The 20,818-nt window shown below is 44.8% G+C and overlaps 1 pseudogene; it reads left to right on the top strand.

Annotated features, from left to right (window-relative positions):
- The first annotated feature begins 3,264 nt into the window (after positions 1-3,264).
- On the top strand, positions 3,265-5,000 carry LOC117701811 (uncharacterized; annotated as a pseudogene).
- Positions 5,001-20,818: the final 15,818 nt, after the last annotated feature.

Raw genomic sequence — 20,818 nt, 5'->3', positions numbered from 1 at the left:
TGTGTTTCCCTGGTGTCTCGGTCTATACGAGTGCTGTCATGTTTGTTGTTCCCTCCAACCTTTTCTTTCCTATTTTATAGTTTCATCCTACCGTTTTGGTTTGCCACACTGCACAAATATTAATTATACAAAGACTCCGTGGGCATAGATGTTTAGTGCCTTATGACCAGTGACTATCACTCAGCAGCTTGGGCTCCTGGCCACTCTCATCTCGCCACCTGCTGGCCACAGGTGGTAGAACTGCCTGTGGTGCCTTCAGAATGATTCTAGCTTGGTTTGGGGCAGGGAGACTTCTTTGTAGGCCCTGGTCTGTGTCATGCACACATCATGGATCTGGAATATGTTTACAAGAAACCAAATACATTTATCTTTTCTACAAGCATGGCAGCAGTTTGTTGATGCACCTGCCCTTTCTAGTGTGAGCTTAGAAGTTAGAGATCTTACAACCTGCTCCTAATTAGAACTCTTCCCTGGAAGAGAAGAGAATTTTACTATCCCACTCCCTGACATTCTAATTACTTAGTATTTTCAGAATTCCTGTGACAAACCACAAACTAGAGCAAATCGAGTTTTAAAGACACATTTCTTAAATGTCACTACCACATGACATGCTGAAGTCGGGTGCGGATCCTAGGAAGAATGGGGATTCTAGCTGAAGGGGAATGATTCCCCGTGTACTTGCCAGTGCTTTCTGGGAATTGGATGGATACGGGGATGGTGGGTGGGTCCTCATGCTATACTCAGGTGAGGACCTCCTCTAGGCAGGTGACCCTCAGCTTGATGTAGAGTGGAGCAGGTAAAAGTGCTGAAGGAGTGGAGACAGCATGGTAGGAAGGGCTTAGCCCGGATTCAAAGCTTCCTCACTGGAACCAAAGGAGCAGGCACATCTCAGTGGGGGAGAGGAGGACCAGTGCAGGGAGGGAAAAGGGAGCATGGCGCTAAAGCCAGATTACTCACCACAACAACTTGCAGCCAAGTTACACAGCAAGACCTGTTGTGGTGACCTCCATCAAACACACACACCTATCCTGCACCTATCTGCTTACAGTTCCCTGGACCACTGGAGCCTGAAGCAGCCCTGTTCTGAGTCTCAAATCACCATAGGCAGATGGGACCCTTGTCGGCGCTTAGGCTAACTGCAGCTTGTGAAACCTCCTGGATCTGCAGCCCCAGGAACAAATGCATACTCTCAGACTTGAACTTGGACCTGACCCTAGCTCTGATTGGACTTCAGGGTTGGGCCAGGATGGGGCACGGGAGGGGGGAATCTCTGGGTTTGTGTTTTTTTTTTTTTTAATCTCAGCCTTGGTATGTTCATGGGTCCTCCTCTTTCTCCAGCTTTACTCCTTACCTAGTATCTTGCCCTCAGTCCAAACAGCAAGACAGATGGGCTCACCCCATCTCACCTCCCATTCACCTGCCCCAGGGAAAGATATTGTGAACTAGAAGCAGAAGTCCTGGGCTCCAACTGCAGCACCATCACTGACATTTTTTGGGACATTGGACAGAGTCTTTGCTCTCGCCGGGCCTCAGTTTCCCCACCTCAAATAATTAAAATAATCCCTTAGCTTCTAGCATTCTCATTTGACTTTCAATTCCCTAGGCTATGCTGCAGATATGGAAACTAAGGCCCAGTGATGTGAGGTGACTTGCCTGCCTCTTGAGTACCTGGGAGATAGCCTTATTTATCAAAGGCCAGCAGAGTGTTCAACCACACCTTACTGTAAGAGATCCCAACCTCACTCCCAACCTATGCTTGAAGCCCCTTGTGGAGCTGTGTTGGGTAATGTCCTGGACTGAGGGGTCCAAATCACATTCTGGTTTGGCCTCTGTGCACTTTGGGCAGGACATGATGGCCTTGCAGACAGGGTCTTATAAAATTGCTACACTTGCTTGGTAAATTGTAGCTTCTTTTTGTGTTTGTTGGTGTTTATCTTTCCTAGATATAAAATTATAGTGGGCAGGGGCTTGATGAGGTTCATATCTGTGTATCCCAGAGTCTAGCACAGAGTAGGAACTCTGGTTTGCATACTGTGGAACCCGCCCCCACTCATGAATGAACTGCCTCCTCATCCCCCACTCCCTGATGCTTTGCTGCCACCTCCACCTGGTGCCCTGCCCTATTGCCCCCAGTGAGTGTGATTTCTCTGGTACACCTGAACCTCCCCAGATGCCTGCAACACCTCCAGAGGTTTACCCCCCAGCACCAGTACCATATCTACTAACATATGGGGTCCATTCCCCCAGGTCCTGGAGTTCATCCTCCAACATCAGTGGTCCATCCAACAACATCTGGGGTCCATCCCCCAGCTCCTGGAGTGGACCCACCATTACCAGGTGTGCACCTGCCGAATGCAGGGGTCCACCCACCAGCTCCTGAAGTGCACCCACTAGCACCAGCTGTGAACATGCCAGCTTCAGGAGTCCACCCACAAGCCCCAGGGTTCCACCAACTAGCTCCAGGGTCCACCCTCACCCATCATCTGGTGTTCATCCTCAGGTTTCAGGGGTAAACCCATCAGTTCCTGAATTCTACTCTTCATCCCCTGGCATCCACCGCCCATCCCCTGGAATTCACCCTCAGGCACCACGGGTGCACCCCCAGCCTCCTACTGCAGCCCACCTAGCTGCCCCAGTGGTGCACCCTCAGCTTCCAGGGATGCACCATCAAATACTGGGGTGCACCCTGCTTCTATGCCTCTCATGCTAAAACCCCCATTCCCCTCAGATGGCCCAAGGAACACACATTCATTTCCCCGGGCAACTTGAAGTACCAACACCCAGCATCTGTGGTCTGTGTGGTCTTTCACATGACCAGTACTGGGTAGGTTTTCTGTTTTGTCCTGCCCTGTGGCTATTAAACAGTCTCCCCCACATCAAAATAGAAAAAAAACACCTGTTCTTCTGTTTTCCATATAAACCCTGTATTAGCCTTCCAAGCCTTATTCTTTGTTTTGTATACTATGTACAAATAAGTACATGTATTACAGCTAAAATGCATGATACAATGTAAGGCAGTTCCCTTCTGTAGAAATACACAAGGCAGAGGGCATGTGTACTTTCTGAGTTAAAAACACTCTTAGAAAGCTGAAAAACCTAAATAGACTTTCCTTGTGCAATTTGACTTAAGACGTGTTTTTTGATTTTGGATATGGACCCTTTATTAGCCCACCGAGCATTGTTCTTTGTTTTGTATACTATGTACAAAAAAGTACCTGTATGACATCTAAAATGCATGATACAATGTAATGCAGTAAGGGTCTGTACAAATGCACAAAGAGGAATGCATTTGTACTACCTGAGTTAAAGACAACTGGTATACAGCTGTAACCACTAAATGCAAGTGACTTGTACAGTTTCAGTTAAGACAGGCTCTGAGGCACAAGGTGAAATCCTGGTCTTAGGGGAGATTTAGCCCTGGTTGCAAGGCCTTGTCCTGTCCCCTAAAGCACCCATGCCTGCATCATGGACTTCCAGCACTGAACTTGGAGGCAAAACTGGGAGTGAGGGCATGGCTTCCTCCTCAGAGAACAACCTGGACCAGAGAGAGAGCCTGAGGCAACTGGCCCTGGAGACCATAGACCTCAACAAGGACCCATATTTTATGAAGAACCACCTGGGATCCTCTGAGTGCAAACTGTCTGACTCTGCATAACAATGATGGGAGATACCTGTTCCATATCCAAGGGAAGAAACATCAAAGTATCTTGGCCCAGCGAGCTGTCAAGGAAGCCAAAGAAGCCCTTGCTCAGCCTGCACCAGAGATGGTAAAGGTGAAGGTCAAGAAGTTTGTAAAGTTCGGCGTCCCTGGTTACAAAGTGACCAAGCAGAGGGACACAAAGATGGGACATCAGAGCCTGCTGTTCCAGATTGACTACCGTAAGATTGCAGAGGTCATCACGCCTTGCCACCACTTCATGCGTACCTAAGAGCAGAGATTCGAGCCCTTGGATCTCCACTGGCAATACCTGCTCATGGCTGCTGAGCTATATGAGACCATTGCCTTTAAGGTGTCAAGCTGGCAGATTGACAAGGCTGAGGGCAAGTTTTGGACCCACTGGAACCGAGAGACCAAACAGTGTTTTCTACAGTTCCAATTGAAGATGGAGAAGCCTCCAGCCCCTCTCAGCCTCCAAGCAGGACCACCCATTCCCTCAGGAAATCAAGTGGTCCCTGCCCCCACTCATGAATGGACTGCCTCCTCATCCCCCACTCCCTGATGCTTTGCTGCCACCTCCACCTGGTGCCCTGCCTCTGCCACCTATTGCCCCCAGTGAGTGTGATTTCTCTGGTACCCCTGAACTTCCCCAGATGCCTGCAACAGCTCAAGAGGTGCACTGCCCCAGCACCAGTGCCACATTCACTAACATCTGGGGTCCATCCCCCATGTCGTGGAGTCCATTCTCCAACATCAGTGGTCCATCCAACAACATCTGGGGTCCATCTCCCAGCTCCTGGAGTGGACCCACCATTACCAGGTGTGCACCTGTCACATGCAGGGGTCCACCCACCAGACCTTGAATTGCACCCACTAGCACCAGCTGTGCATATGCCAGCTTCAGGCGTCTACCCAGGAAAGCCAGGGTTCCACCAACCAGCTCCAGGGGTCTACTCTACTCCATCATCTGGAGTTCATTCTCAGTTTCCAGGGGTAAACACATCAGCTCCTGAATTATACTCTTCATTCCCTGGCATGCACCGCCAATCCTTTGGAAGTCACCCTCAGGCACCATGGGTGCACCCCCAGCCTACTACTGGAGGCCACCCAGCTGCCCCCGTGGTATACCCTCAGCCTCCAGGGGTGCACAATCAAATACTGGGGTGCACCCTGCTCCTATGCCTCTCATGTTAAAACCCCCATTCCTCTCAGATTGCCCAGGGAACACACATTCATTTTCCCTGGCAACTAGAACTAATACCACCCAGCATATGTGGTCTGTGAGGTCTTTTACATGACTAATACTGGGTAGGATTTCTGTTTTGTCCTTCGCTGTAGCTATTAAACAGTCTCCCCAACATCAAAACAGAAAAAAACCACCTGTTCTTCTGTTTTCAATATAAACGCTGTATTAGTCTCTCAAGCATTATTTTCTGTTTCTGAAACTATGTACAAAGAAGTAGCTGTATTGCAGCCTAAACTGATGCTACAATGTAAGGAAATTCCCGTCTGTAAGACTACCCACGTAGAAAAGCCTGGGTACTCCCTGTGTGTCAGGCAACTCTTAGATAGCTGAAAGCACTAAATGCATGTGACATGTGCAGTTTGGGAGAAGACATGTTATTTTGAGTTGGGTAGCCACAGGGCATTAGCCGGCTAAACACTGTTCTAAGTTTTGGAAACTATGTACAAAGAAGAAGCTGTATTGCACCTAAAATGCATGCTACAATGTAAGGCAGTTCCAGTCTGTAAGACTACCCAAGAAGAAAAGCCTGGGTACTCCCTGAGTGACAGTAAACTCTTAGAGAGCTGAAAGCACTAAATGTAAGTTACTTGTGCAGTTTGGGTGAAGACGTGTTATTTTGAGTTGGGTAGCCTCAGGGTATTAGTTGGCCATACGCTGTTCTCTGTTTTGGAAACTATGTACAAAGAGATAGCTGTGTTGTAACCAAAACACATACTACAATGTAAGGCATTTCCCATCTGTAAGACTACCCAAGGAGAAAAGCCTGGGTACTCCCTGAGTGACAGGCAACTCTTAGAGAGGTGAAAGCACTAAATGCAGGTTATATGTGCAGTTTGGGTGAAGACGTGTTATTTTGAGTTGGGTAGCAACAGGGCATTAGCCGGCCATGCACTGTTCTTTGTTTTGGAAACTATGTACAAAGAATTAGGTGTATTGTAGCTAAAACGCATGGTACAATGTAAGGCAGTTCGCATCTGTAAGACTACCCAAGAAGAAAAGCCTGGGTACTCCCTGAGTGACAGGAAACTCTTAGAGAGCTGAAAGCACTAAATGCAGGTTATATGTGCAGTTTGGGTGAAGACGTGTTATTTTGAGTTGGGTAGCCACAGGGTATTAGCCAGCACTGCACTGTTCTCTGTTTTGGAAACCATGTACAAAGAAGTAGCTGTATTGCAGCTAAAACGCATGGTACAAAGTAAGGCAGTTCCCATCTGTAAGACTACCCAAGAAGAAAAGCCTGGGTACTCACTCAGTGAAAAGCAACTCTTAGAGAGCAGAAAGTACTAAATGCACGTGACTTGTGCAGTTTGGGTGAAGAGGTGTTATTTTGAGTTGGGTAGTCACAGGCTATTAGCCAGCCCTGCACTGTACTTTTTTATAAGAAACCATGTAAAAAACTGTAACTCTGTTGCAGCCAAAATGCATGGTACAATGTAAGGCAGTTTCCGTCTGTAAGACTACCAAAGGAGAAAAGCCTGGGTACTCACTGAGTGCCAGACAACTCTTAGAGAGGTGAACGCACTAAATGTACATGACTTGTGCAGTTTGGGTGAAGAGGTGTTATTTTGAGTTGGGTAGCCACAGGCTATTAGCCAGCCCTGAACTGTACTTTTTTTTGGAAACCATGTAAAAAACTGTAACTCTGTTGCAGCCAAAATGCATGGTACAATGTAAGGCAGTTTCCGTCTGTAAGACTACCAAAGGAGAAAAGCCTGGGTACTCACTGAGTGCCAGGCAACTCTTAGAGAGGTGAAAGCACTAAATGCACATGACTTGTGCAGTTTGGGTGAAGAGGTGTTTTTTTGAGTTGGGTAGCCACAGGGTATTAGCCAGCCCAGCACTGTTCCCCTTTTTGGAAACGATGTCCAAAACAGTAACTGTGTTGCAGCCAAAATGCATGGTACAATGTAAGGCAGTTCCCATCTGTAAGACTACCCAAGGAGAAAAGCCTGGGTACTCCCTGAGTGCCAGGCAACTCTTAGAGAGGTGAAAGCACTAAATGCACATGACTTGTACATTTTGGGTGAAAACATGTTATTTTGAGTTGGGTAGCATCAGGATTTTAGTCGGCCATGCACTGTTCTCTGTTTTGGAAACTATGTACAAAGAAGTAGCTCTGTTGTAACCAAAATGCATGGTACAATGTAAGGCAGTTCCCATCTGTAAGACTACCCAAGGAGAAAAAGCCTGGGTACTCCTTAAGTGCCAGCAACTCTTAGAGAGGTGAAAGCACTAAATGCACTGTGACTTGTGCAATTTGGGTGAAACTATGTGATATTTTGAGTTGGATAGCCACAGAGTTTTAACCGGCCCTGCACTGTTCTCTGTTTTGGAAACCATGTATAAAGCAGTAGCTGTATTGCAGCTAAAATGCATGGTAAAATGTAAGGCAGTTCTCGTCTGTAAAACTACCTAAGGAGAGAAGGCTGGGTACTCTCTGAGTGCCAGGCAACTCTTAGAGAGGTGAAAGCACCAAATTCACATGATTTTTGCAGTTTGGGTGAAGACATGTTAGTTTGAGTTGAGTAGCCAGAGCGAATTAGCCGGCCCTGCACTGTTCTCCATTTTGGAAACCTTGTACAAAGAAGTAGCTGTTTTGTAACCAAAACGCATGGTACAATGTAAGGCAGTTCCCACTGTAAGACTACCCAAGAAGAAAAGCCTGGGTACTCCCTGAGTGCCAGGCAACTCTTATAGAGGTGAAACCACAAAATGCACGTAACTTGTGCAGTTAGGGTGAAGACATGTTACTTTGCATTGGGTAGCCACAGGGTAATAGCAGGCCCTGCACTGTTCTCTGTTTTTGAAACCATGTATAACGTAGTAGCTGTTTTGCAGCTAAAACGCATGGTACAATGTAAGGCAGTTCACATCTGGAAGACTACCTAAGGAGAAAAGTCTGGGTACTCACTCAGTGACAAGCAACTCTTAGAGAGGTGATAGCACTAAATGCACATGACTTAGGCAGTTTGGGTGAAGACTTGTTATTTTGAGGTGGGTATACACAGGGTATTAGCTGGCCTTGCACTGTTCTCCGTTTTGGAAACCATGTACAAAGCAGTAGCTGTATTGCATCTAAAACGCATGTTACAATGTACGGTAGGTCTCGTCTTTAAGACTATCCAAGGAGAAAAGCCAGGGTACTCCCTGAGTGCCAGGAAACTCTTAGAGAGGCGAAAGCACTAAATGTACATGACTTGTGCAGTTTGGGTGAAGACCTGTTATTTTGAGTTGGGTAGCTACAGCATATTAGCTGGCCCTGCACTCTTCTCTCTTTTCAAAACCATGTACAAAGCAGTAGCGGTATTGCAGCTAAAACGCATGGTACAATGTAAGGCAGTTCACATCTGGAAGACTACCTAAGGAGAAAAGCCTGGGTACTCACTCAGTGACAAGCAACTCTTAGAGAGGTGATAGCACTAAATGCACATGACTTATACAGTTTGAGTGAAGACTTGTTATTTTGAGGTGGGTATCCACAGGGTATTAGCTGGCCCTGCACTTTTCTCCGTTTTGGAAACCATGTACAAAGCAGTAGCTGTATTGCAGCTAAAACGCATGGTACAATGTAGGGCAGGTCTCGTCTTTAAGACTATCCAAGGAGAAAAGCCTGGGTACTCCCTGAGTGCCAGGCAACTCTTAGAGAGGCGAAAGCACTAAATGTACATGACTTGTGCAGTTTGGGTGAAGAGGTGTTTTTTTGAGTTGGGTAGCCACAGGGTATTAGCCAGCCCTGCACTGTTCTCCTTTTTGGAAACGATGTCCAAAACAGTAACTGTATTGCAGCCAAAATGCATGGTACAATGTAAGGCAGTTCCCATCTGTAAGACTACCCAAGGAGAAAAGCCTGGGTACACCCTGAGTGCCAGGTAACTCTTAGGTGAAAGCACTAAATGCACGTGACATGTGCAATTTGGGTGAATATGTGATATTTTGAGTTGGATACCCACAGGGTTTTAACCGGCCCTCCACTGTTCTCCTTTTTGGAAACGATGTCCAAAACAGTAACTGTGTTGCAGCCAAAATGCATGGTACAATGTAAGGCAGTTCCCATCTGTAAGACTACCCAAGGAGAAAAGCCTGGGTACTCCCTGAGTGCCAGGCAACTCTTAGAGATGTGAAAGCACTAAATGCAGGTGACTTGTGCATTTTGGGTGAAAACATGTTATTTTGAGTTGGGTAGCATCAGGGTTTTAGTCGGCCATGCACTGTTCTCTGTTTTGGAAACTATGTACAAAGAAGTAGCTGTGTTGTAACCAAAATGCATGGTACAATGTAAGGCAGTTCCCATCTGTAAGACTACCCAAGGAGAAAAGCCTGGGTACCCCCTGAGTGCCAGGCAACTCTTAGGTGAAAGCACTAAATGCACGTGACTTGTGCATTTTGGGTGAAAACATGTTATTTTGAGTTGGGTAGCATCAGCGTTTTAGTCGGCCATGCACTGTTCTCTGTTTTGGAAATTACGTACAAAGAAGTAGCTGTGTTGTAACCAAAACGCATGGTACAATGTAAGGCAGTTCCCATCTGTAAGACTACCCAAGGAAAAAAGCCTGGGTACTTTTTAAGTGCCAGGCAACTCTTAGAGAGGTGAAAGCACTAAATGCACCTGACTTGTGCAATTTGGGTGAATATGTGATATTTTGAGTTGGATAGCCACAGGGTTTTAACCGGCCCTGCACTGTTCTTTGTTTTGGAAACCATGTATAAATCAGTAGCTGTATTACAGCTAAAACGCATGGTAAAATGTAAGAGAGTTCTCGTCTGTAAGACTACCTAAGGAGAGAAGGCTGGGTACTCTCTGAGTGCCAGGCAACTCTTAGAGAGGTGAAAGCACCAAATTCACATGATCTGTGCAGTTTGGGTGAAGACGTGTTAGTTTGAGTTGGGTAGTCCCAGGGTATTAGCCGGCCCTGCACTGGTCTCTGGTTTGGAAACCATGTACAAAGCAGTAGCTGTATTGCAGCTAAAATGCATGGTACAATGTAAGGCAGTCCCCGACTTTAAGAATACCCAAGAAGAAAAGCCTGGGTATTCCTTGAGTGCCAGGAAACTATTAGAGAGCTGAAAACACTAAATGCACGTTACTTGTGCATTTTGGGAGAAGATGTGTTATTTTGAGTTGCGTAGCCACAGGGCATTAGCAAGCCCTTCACTAGTCTCTGATTTGGTAACCATGTAAAAACAGTAGCTGTATTGCAGCTAAACCGCATGGTACAATGTAAGCAAGTCCCTGTCTTTAAGACTACTCAAGGAGAAAAGCCGGGGTACTTCCTGAGTGCCAGGCAACTCTTAGAGAGCTGAAAACACTAAATGCATGTGACATGGGCAGTTTGGGAGAAGACGTGTTTTTTTGAGTTGGGTAGCCACAGTGCATTAGCCAACCCTGCACTGGTCTCTGTTTTGGAAACCATGTACAAAGCAGTAGCTGTATTGCAGCTAAAGTGCATTGTACCATGTAAGGCAGTTCCTATCTGTAAGACTACCCACGGAGAAAAGCCTGGGTACTCCCTGCATGCCAGGCAACTATTAGAGAGCTGAAAGCACTAAATGCACGTGACTTGTGCAGTTTGGGTCAAGACATGTTATTTTGAGTTGGGTAGCCATAGGGCATTAGCTGGCCCTGCACTGGTCTCTGTTTTGGAAACCGTGTACAAACAGTAGCTGTATTGCAGCTAAAACACATGGTAAAATGTAAGGCAGTTCCCGTCTGTAACACTACCCATCGAAAAAAGCCTGGGTACTCCCTGAGTGCCAGGCAACTCTTACATAGGTGAAAGCACTAAATGCAGGTTACTTGTGCAGTTTGGGTGAAGACGTGTTATTTTGAGTTGGGTAGCTACAGCATATTAGCTGGCCCTGCACTCTTCTCTCTTTTCAAAACCATGTACAAAGCAGTAGCTGTATTGCAGCTAAAACGCATGGTACAATGTAAGGCAGTTCACATCTGGAAGACTACCTAAGGAGAAAAGCCTGGGTACTCACTCAGTGACAAGCAACTCTTAGAGAGGTGATAGCACTAAATGCACATGATTTATGCAGTTTGGGTGAAGAATTGTTATTTTGAGGTGGGAATCCACAGGGTATTAGGTGGCCCTGCACTGTTCTCCATTTTTGGAAACCATGTACAAAGCAGTAGGTGTATTGCAGCTAAAATGCATGGTACAATGTAGGGCAGGTCTCGACTTTAAGACTATCCAAGGAGAAAAGCCTGGGTACTCCCTGAGTGCCAGGCAACTCTTAGAGATGTGAAAGCACTAAATGCACATGTCTTGTGCAGTTTGGGTGAAGAAGTGTTATTTTGAGTTGGGTAGTCACAGTCTATTAGCCAGCCCTGCAGTGTACTTTGTTTTGGAAACCATATAAAAAACTGTAACTCTGTTGCAGCCAAAATGCATGGTACAATGTAAAGCAGTTCCCGTCTGTAAGACTACCAAAGGAGAAAAGCCTGGGTACTCCCTGAGTGCCAGGCAACAATTAGAGAGGTGAAAGCACTAAATGCACATGACTTGTGCAGTTTGGCTGAAGAGGTGTTTTTTTGAGTTGGGTAGCCACAGGGTATTAGCCAGCCCTGCACTGTTCTCCTTTTTGGAAACGATGTCCAAAACAGTAACTGTGTTGCAGCCAAAATGCATGGTACAATGTAAGGCAGTTCCCATCTGTAAGACTACCCAAGGAGAAAAGCCTGGGTACTCCCTGAGTGCCAGGTAACTCTTAGAGAGGTGAAAGCACTAAATGAATGTGACTTGTGCATTTTGGGTGAAAAAATGTTATTTTGAGTTGGGTAGCATCAGGGTTTTAGTCGGCCATACACTGTTCTCTGTTTTGGAAACTATGTACAAAGAAGTAGCTGTGTTGTAACCAAAACGCATGGTACAATGTAAGGCAGTTCCCATCTGTAAGACTAACCAATGAAAAAAGCCTGGGTACTCCTTAAGTGCCAGGCAACTCTGAGAGAGGTGAAAGCACTAAATGCATGTGACTTGTGCATTTTGGGTGAAAACATGTTATTTTGAGTTGGGTAGCAGCAGGGTTTTAGTCGGCCATGCACTGTTCTCTGTTTTGGAAACTATGTACAAAGAAGTAGCTGTGTTGTAACCAACATGCATGGTACAATGTAAGGCAGTTCCCATCTGTAAGACTACCCAAGGAGAAAAGCCTGGGTACTCCCTGAGTGCCAGGCAACTCTTAGGTGAAAGCACTAAATGCACGTGACTTGTGCATTTTGGGTGAAAACATGTTTTTTTGAGTTGGGTAGCATCAGGCTTTTAGTCAGCCATGCACTGTTCTCTGTTTTGGAAACTATGTACAAAGAAGTAGCTGTGTTGTAACCAAAACGCATGGTACAATGTAAGGCAGTTCCCATCTGTAAGACTACCCAAGGAAAAAAGCCTGGGTACTCCTTAAGTGCCAGGCAACTCTTAGAGAGGTGAAAGCACTAAATGCACCTGACTTGTGCAATTTGGGTGAATATGTGATATTTTGAGTTGGATAGCCACAGGGTTTTAACCGGCCCTGCACTGTTCTCTGTTTTGGAAACCATGTATAAAGCAGTAGATGTATTGCAGCTAAAAAGCAAAGTAAAATGTAAGGCAGTTCTCGTCTGTAACACTACCTAAGGAGAGAAGCCTGGGTACTCCTTAAGTGCCAGGCAACTCTTAGAGAGGTGAAAGCACCAAATTCACATGATTTGTGCAGTTTGGGTGAAGACATGTTAGTTTGAGTTGAGTAGCCACAGCGAATTAGCTGGCCCTGCACTGTTCTCCATTTTGGAAACCTTGTACAAAGCAGTAGCTGTGTTGCAGCTAAAATGCATGGTACAATGTAAGGCAGTTCCCACTGTAAGAGTATCCAAGAAGAAAGGCCTGGGTACTCCCTGAGTGCCAGGCAACTCTTAGAGAGGTGAAAGCACTAAATACACGTGACTTGTGCAGTTTGGGTTAAGACGTGTTATTTTGAGTTGGGTAGCTACATCATATTAGCTGGCCCTGCACTCTTCTCTCTTTTCAAAACCATGTACAAAGCAGTAGCTGTAGTGCAGCTAAAACACATGGTACAATGTAAGGCAGTTCACATCTGGAAGACTACCTAAGGAGAAAAGCCTGGGTACTCACTCAGTGACAAGCAACTCTTAGAGAGGTGATAGCACTAAATGCACATGACTTATACAGTTTGGGTGAAGACTTGTTATTTTGAGGTGGGTATCCACAGGGTATTAGCTGGCCCTGCATGTTCTCCGTTTTGGAAACCATGTACAAAGCAGTAGCTGTATTGCAGCTAAAACGCATGGTACAATGTAGGGCAGGTCTCGTCTTTAAGACTATCCAAGGAGAAAAGCCTGGGTACTCCCTGAGTGCCAGGCAACTCTTAGAGATGTGAAAGCACTAAATACACATGACTTTTGCAGTTTGGGTGAAGAGGTGTTATTTTGAGTTGGGTAGTCACAGGCTATTAGCCAGCTCTGCACTGTACTTTTTTTTTGGAAACCATGTAATAAACTGTAACTCTGTTGCAGCCAAAATGCATGGTACAATGTAAGGCAGTTCCCGTCTGTAAGACTTCCAAAGGAGAAAAGCCTGGGTACTCACTGAGTGCGAGGCTACTCTTGGAGAGGTGAAAGCACTAAATGCACATGACTTGTGCAGTTTGGGTGAAAAAATGTTATTTTGAGTTGGGTAGCATCAGGGTTTTAGTCGGCCACGCACTGTTCTCTGTTTTGGAAACTATGTACAAAGAAGTAGCTGTGTTGTAACCAAAATGCATGGTACAATGTAAGGCAGTTCCCATCTGTAAGACTACCCAAGGAGAAAAGCCTGGGTACTCCCTGAGTACCCAGGCAACTCTTAGGTGAAAGCACTAAATGCACGTGACTTGTGCATTTTGGGTGAAAACATGTTATTTTGAGTTGGGTAGCATCAGGGTTTTAGTCGGCCATGCACTGTTCTCTGTTTTGAAAACTATGTACAAAGAAGTAGCTGTGTTGTAACCAAAACGCATGGTACAATGTAAGGCAGTTCCCATCTGTAAGACTACCCAAGGAAAAAAGCCTGGGTACTCCTTAAGTGCCAGGCAACTCTTAGAGTGGTGAAAGCACTAAATGCACATGACTTGTGCAATTTGGGTGAATATGTGATATTTTGAGTTGGATAGCCACAGGGTTTTAACTGACCCTGCACTGTTCTCTGTTTTGGAAACCATGTATAAAGCAGTAGCTGTATTGCAGCTAAAACGCATGGTAAAATGTAAGGCAGTTCTCGTCTGTAAGACTACCTAAGGAAAGAAGGCTGGGTACTCTCTGAGTGCCAGGCAACTCTTAGAGAGGTGAAAGCACCAAATTCACATGATTTGTGCAGTTTGGGTGAAGACATGTTAGTTTGAGTTGAGTAGCCACAGAGAATTAGCCGGCCCTGCACTGTTCTCCATTTTGGAAACCTTGTACAAAGCAGTAGCTGTGTTGCAGCTAAAACGCATGGTACAATGTAAGGCAGTTCCCACTGTAAGACTACCCAAGAAGAAAAGCCTGGGTACTCCCTGAGTGCCAGGAAACTCTTATAGAGGTGAAACCACAAAATGCATGTAACTTGTGCAGTTAGGGTTAAGACATGTTACTTTGCATTGGGTAGCCACATGGTATTAGCAGGCCCTGCACTGTTCTCTGTTTTTGAAACCATGTATAATGTAGTAGCTGTTTTGCAACTAAAACGCATGGTACAATGTAAGGCAGTTCACATCTGGAAGACTACCTAAGGAGAAAGTCTGGGTACTCACTCAGTGACAAGCAACTCTTAGAGAGGTGATAGCACTAAATGCATATGACTTATGCAGTTTGGGTGAAGACTTGTTATTTTGAGGTGGGTATCCACAGGGTATTAGCTGGCCCTGCACTGTTCTCCGTTTTGGAAACCATGTACAAAGCAGTAGCTGTATTGCAGCAAAAACGCATGGTACAATGTACGGTAGGTCTTGTCTTTAAGACTATCCAAGGAGAAAAGCCTGGGTACTCCCTGAGTGCCAGGCAACTGTAGAGAGGTGCACTAAATGCACGTGACTTGTGCAGTTTGGGTGAAGAGGTGTTATTTTGAGTTGGGTAGGTACAGCATATTAGCTGGCCCTGCACTCTTCTCTCTTTTAAAATCCATGTACATAGCAGTAGCTGTGTTGCAGCTAAAACGCATGGTACAATGTAAGGCAGTTCACATCTGGAAGATTACCTAAGGAGAAAAGCCTGGGTACTCACTCAGTGCCAGGCAACTCTTAGAGAGGTGAAAGCACTAAATGCACGTGACTTGTGCAGTTTGGGTGAAGACGTGTTATTTTGAGTTGGGTAGCCACAGGCTATTAGCCAGCCCTGCACTGTTCTCTAGTTTTGGAAACCATGTACAAAGCAGTAGCTGTATTGCAGCTAAAACGCATGGTACAATGTAAGGCAGTTCACATCTGGAAGACTACCTAAGGAGAAAAGCCTGGGTACTCCCTGAGTGCCAGGCAACTCTTAGAGAGGTGAAAGCACTAAATGCACGTGACTTGTGCAGTTTGGGTGAAGACGTGTTACTTTGATTTGGGTATAAGCAGGGCATTAGCCGGCCATGCACTGTTCTTAGTTTTGGAAACCATGTACAAAGCAGTAGCTGTATTGCAGCTAAAACGCATGGTACAATGTAGGGCAGTTCCCATCTGTAAGACTACCTAAGGAGAAAAGCCTGGGTACTCCCTGAGTGACAGGCAACTCTTAGAGAGGTGATAGCACTGAATGCACATGTTACTTTATGCAGTTTGTGTGAAGACTTGTTACTTTTTAGGTGGTATCCACCACGGTCATTAGCCTGGCCATGCACTGTTCTTAGTTTTGGAAACCGATGTACAAAGCAGTAGCTGTATTTCAGCTAAAACGCATGCTACAATGTAGGGCAGGTCTCGTCTTTAAGGACTATCCAAGCAGAAAAGCTGGTTACTCCCTTAGTACAGGCAACCTCTTATAGCTGAAAACACTGAATGAACATTACTTGTGCAGTTTGGGTTAAGACGTGTTACTTTGATTTGGGTATAAGCAGGGCATTAGCCGGCCATGCACTGTTCTTAGTTTTTGGAAACGATGTACAAAGAAGTAGCTGTATTTCAGCTAAAACGCATGCTACAATGTAGGGAAGTTCCCATCTATAAGGGTACCTAAGCAGAAAAGCATGTCTACTCCCTGAGTTACAGGCAACTCTTAGAGTGTTGAAACACTGAATGAACGTTACTTGTGCAGTTTGGGTTAAGACGTGTTACTTTGATTTGGGTATAAGCAGGGCATTAGCCGGCCATGCACTGTTCTTAGTTTTGGAAACGATGTACAAAGAAGTAGCTGTATTTCAGCTAAAACGCATGCTACAATGTAGGGAAGTTCCCATCTATAAGGGTACCTAAGCAGAAAAGCATGTCTACTCCCTGAGTTACAGGCAACTCTTAGGTAGCTGAAAACACTGAATGAACGTTACTTGTGCAGTTTGGGTTAAGACGTGTTACTTTGATTTGGGTATAAGCAGGGCATTAGCCGGCCATGCACTGTTCTTAGTTTTGGAAACGATGTACAAAGAAGTAGCTGTATTTCAGCTAAAACGCATGCTACAATGTAGGGAAGTTCCCATCTATAAGGGTACCTAAGCAGAAAAGCATGTCTACTCCCTGAGTTACAGGCAACTCTTAGAGTGTTGAAAACACTGAATGAACGTTACTTGTGCAGTTTGGGTTAAGACGTGTTACTTTGATTTGGGTATAAGCAGGGCATTAGCCGGCCATGCACTGTTCTTAGTTTTGGAAACGATGTACAAAGAAGTAGCTGTATTTCAGCTAAAACGCATGCTACAATGTAGGGAAGTTCCCATCTATAAGGGTACCTAAGCAGAAAAGCATGTCTACTCCCTGAGTTACAGGCAACTCTTAGATAGCTTGAAAACACTGAATGAACGTTACTTGTGCAGTTTGGGTTAAGACGTGTTACTTTGATTTGGGTATAAGCAGGGCATTAGCCGGCCATGCACTGTTCTTAGTTTTGGAAACGATGTACAAAGAAGTAGCTGTATTTCAGCTAAAACGCATGCTACAATGTAGGGAAGTTCCCATCTATAAGGGTACCTAAGCAGAAAAGCATGTCTACTCCCTGAGTTACAGGCAACTCTTAGAGTAGCTGAAAACACTGAATGAACGTTACTTGTGCAGTTTGGGTTAAGACGTGTTACTTTGATTTGGGTATAAGCAGGGCATTAGCCGGCCATGCACTGTTCTTAGTTTTGGAAACGATGTACAAAGAAGTAGCTGTATTTCAGCTAAAACGCATGCTACACTGTAGGGAAGTTCCCATCTATAAGGGTACCTAAGCAGAAAAGCATGTCTACTCCCTGAGTTACAGGCAACTCTTAGATAGCTGAAAACACTGAATGAACGTTACTTGTGCAGTTTGGGTTAAGACGTGTTACTTTGATTTGGGTATAAGCAGGGCATTAGCCGGCCATGCACTGTTCTTAGTTTTGGAAACGATGTACAAAGAAGTAGCTGTATTTCAGCTAAAACGCATGCTACAATGTAGGGAAGTTCCCATCTATAAGGGTACCTAAGCAGAAAAGCATGTCTACTCCCTGAGTTACAGGCAACTCTTAGATAGCTGAAAACACTGAATGAACGTTACTTGTGCAGTTTGGGTTAAGACGTGTTACTTTGATTTGGGTATAAGCAGGGCATTAGCCGGCCATGCACTGTTCTTAGTTTTGGAAACGATGTACAAAGAAGTAGCTGTATTTCAGCTAAAACGCATGCTACACTGTATGGAAGTTCCCATCTATAAGGGTACCTAAGCAGAAAAGCATGTCTACTCCCTGAGTTACAGGCAACTCTTAGATAGCTGAAAACACTGAATGAACGTTACTTGTGCAGTTTGGGTTAAGACGTGTTACTTTGATTTGGGTATAAGCAGGGCATTAGCCGGCCATGCACTGTTCTTAGTTTTGGAAACGATGTACAAAGAAGTAGCTGTATTTCAGCTAAAACGCATGCTACAATGTAGGGAAGTTCCCATCTATAAGGGTACCTAAGCAGAAAAGCATGTCTACTCCCTGAGTTACAGGCAACTCTTAGATAGCTGAAAACACTGAATGAACGTTACTTGTGCAGTTTGGGTTAAGACTGTGTTACTTTGATTTGGGTATAAGCAGGGCATTAGCCGGCCATGCACTGTTCTTAGTTTTGGAAACCATGTACAAAGAAGTAGCTGTATTTCAGCTAAAACGCATGCTACACTGTAGGGAAGTTCCCATCTATAAGGGTACCTAAGCAGAAAAGCATGTCTACTCCCTGAGTTACAGGCAACTCTTAGAGTAGCTGAAAACACTGAATGAACGTTACTTGTGCAGTTTGGGTTAAGACGTGTTACTTTGATTTGGGTATAAGCAGGGCATTAGCCGGCCATGCACTGTTCTTAGTTTTGGAAACGATGTACAAAGAAGTAGCTGTATTTCAGCTAAAACGCATGCTACACTGTAGGGAAGTTCCCATCTATAAGGGTACCTAAGCAGAAAAGCATGTCTACTCCCTGAGTTACAGGCAACACTTAGATAGCTGAAAACACTGAATGAACGTTACTTGTGCAGTTTGGGTTAAGACGTGTTACTTTGATTTGGGTATAAGCAGGGCATTAGCCAGGCCATGCACTGTTCTTAGTTTTGGAAACGATGTACAAAGAAGTAGCTGTATTTCAGCTAAAACGCATGCTACACTGTAGGGAAGTTCCCATCTATAAGGGTACCTAAGCAGAAAAGCATGTCTACTCCCTGAGTTACAGGCAACTCTTAGATAGCTGAAAACACTGAATGAACGTTACTTGTGCAGTTTGGGATTAAGACGTGTTACTTTGATTTGGGTATAAGCAGGGCATTAGCCGGCCATGCACTGTTCTTAGTTTTGGAAACGATGTACAAAGAAGTAGCTGTATTTCAGCTAAAACGCATGCTACAATGTAGGGAAGTTCCCATCTATAAGGGTACCTAAGCAGAAAAGCATGTCTACTCCCTGAGTTACAGGCAACTCTTAGATAGCTGAAAACACTGAATGAACGTTACTTGTGCAGTTTGGGTTAAGACGTGTTACTTTGATTTGGGTATAAGCAGGGCATTAGCCGGCCATGCACTGTTCTTAGTTTTGGAAACGATGTACAAAGAAGTAGCTGTATTTCAGCTAAAACGCATGCTACACTGTATGGAAGTTCCCATCTATAAGGGTACCTAAGCAGAAAAGCATGTCTACTCCCTGAGTTACAGGCAACTCTTAGATAGCTGAAAACACTGAATGAACGTTACTTGTGCAGTTTGGGTTAAGACGTGTTACTTTGATTTGGGTATAAGCAGGGCATTAGCCGGCCATGCACTGTTCATAGTTTTGGAAACGATGTACAAAGAAGTAGCTGTATTTCAGCTAAAACGCATGCTACAATGTAGGGAAGTTCCCATCTATAAGGGTACCTAAGCAGAAAAGCATGTCTACTCCCTGAGTTACAGGCAACTCTTAGATAGCTGAAAACACTGAATGAACGTACTTGTGCAGTTTGGGTTAAGACGGTGTACTTTGATTTGGGTATAAGCAGGGCATTAGCCGGCATGCACTGTTCTTAGTTTTGGAAACGATGTACAAAGAAGTAGCTGTATTTCAGCTAAAACGCATGCTACACTGTAGGGAAGTTCCCATCTATAAGGGTACCTAAGCAGAAAAGCATGTCTACTCCCTGAGTTACAGGCAACTCTTAGAGTGTTGAAAACACTGAATGAACGTTACTTGTGCAGTTTGGGTTAAGACGTGTTACTTTGATTTGGGTATAAGCAGGGCATTAGCCGGCCATGCACTGTTCTTAGTTTTGGAAACGATGTACAAAGAAGTAGCTGTATTTCAGCTAAAACGCATGCTACAATGTAGGGAAGTTCCCATCTATAAGGGTACCTAAGCAGAAAAGCATGTCTACTCCCTGAGTTACAGGCAACTCTTAGAGTAGCTGAAAACACTGAATGAACGTTACTTGTGCAGTTTGGGTTAAGACATGTTACTTTGATTTGGGTATAAGCAGGGCATTAGCCGGCCATGCACTGTTCTTAGTTTTGGAAACCATGTACAAAGAAGTAGCTGTATTTCAGCTAAAACGCATGCTACAATGTAGGGAAGTTCCCATCTATAAGGGTACCTAAGCAGAAAAGCATGTCTACTCCCTGAGTTACAGGCAACTCTTAGATAGCTGAAAACACTGAATGAACGTTACTTGTGCAGTTTGGGTTAAGACGTGTTACTTTGATTTGGGTATAAGCAGGGCATTAGCCGGCCATGCACTGTTCTTAGTTTTGGAAACGATGTACAAAGAAGTAGCTGTATTTCAGCTAAAACGCATGCTACAATGTAGGGAAGTTCCCATCTATAAGGGTACCTAAGCAGAAAAGCATGTCTTCTCCCTGAGTTACAGGCAACTCTTAGATAGCTGGAAAACACTGAATGAACGTTACTTGTGCAGTTTGGGTTAAGACGTGTTACTTTGATTTGGGTATAAGCAGGGCATTAGCCGGCCATGCACTGTTCTTAGTTTTGGAAACGATGTACAAAGAAGTAGCTGTATTTCAGCTAAAACGCATGCTACACTGTAGGGAAGTTCCCATCTATAAGGGTACCTAAGCAGAAAAGCATGTCTACTCCCTGAGTTACAGGCAACTCTTAGAGTAGTTGAAAACACTGAATGAACGTTACTTGTGCAGTTTGGGTTAAGACGTGTTACTTTGATTTGGGTATAAGCAGGGCATTAGCCGGCCATGCACTGTTCTTAGTTTTGGAAACGATGTACAAAGAAGTAGCTGTATTTCAGCTAAAACGCATGCTACAATGTAGGGAAGTTCCCATCTATAAGGGTACCTAAG

Source organism: Arvicanthis niloticus, unplaced genomic scaffold (genome assembly GCF_011762505.2).
Source record: "Arvicanthis niloticus isolate mArvNil1 unplaced genomic scaffold, mArvNil1.pat.X pat_scaffold_236_arrow_ctg1, whole genome shotgun sequence".
NCBI classification, from domain to species: Eukaryota; Metazoa; Chordata; class Mammalia; order Rodentia; family Muridae; genus Arvicanthis; species Arvicanthis niloticus.
This window is presented reverse-complemented; position numbering and strand designations above follow the sequence as displayed.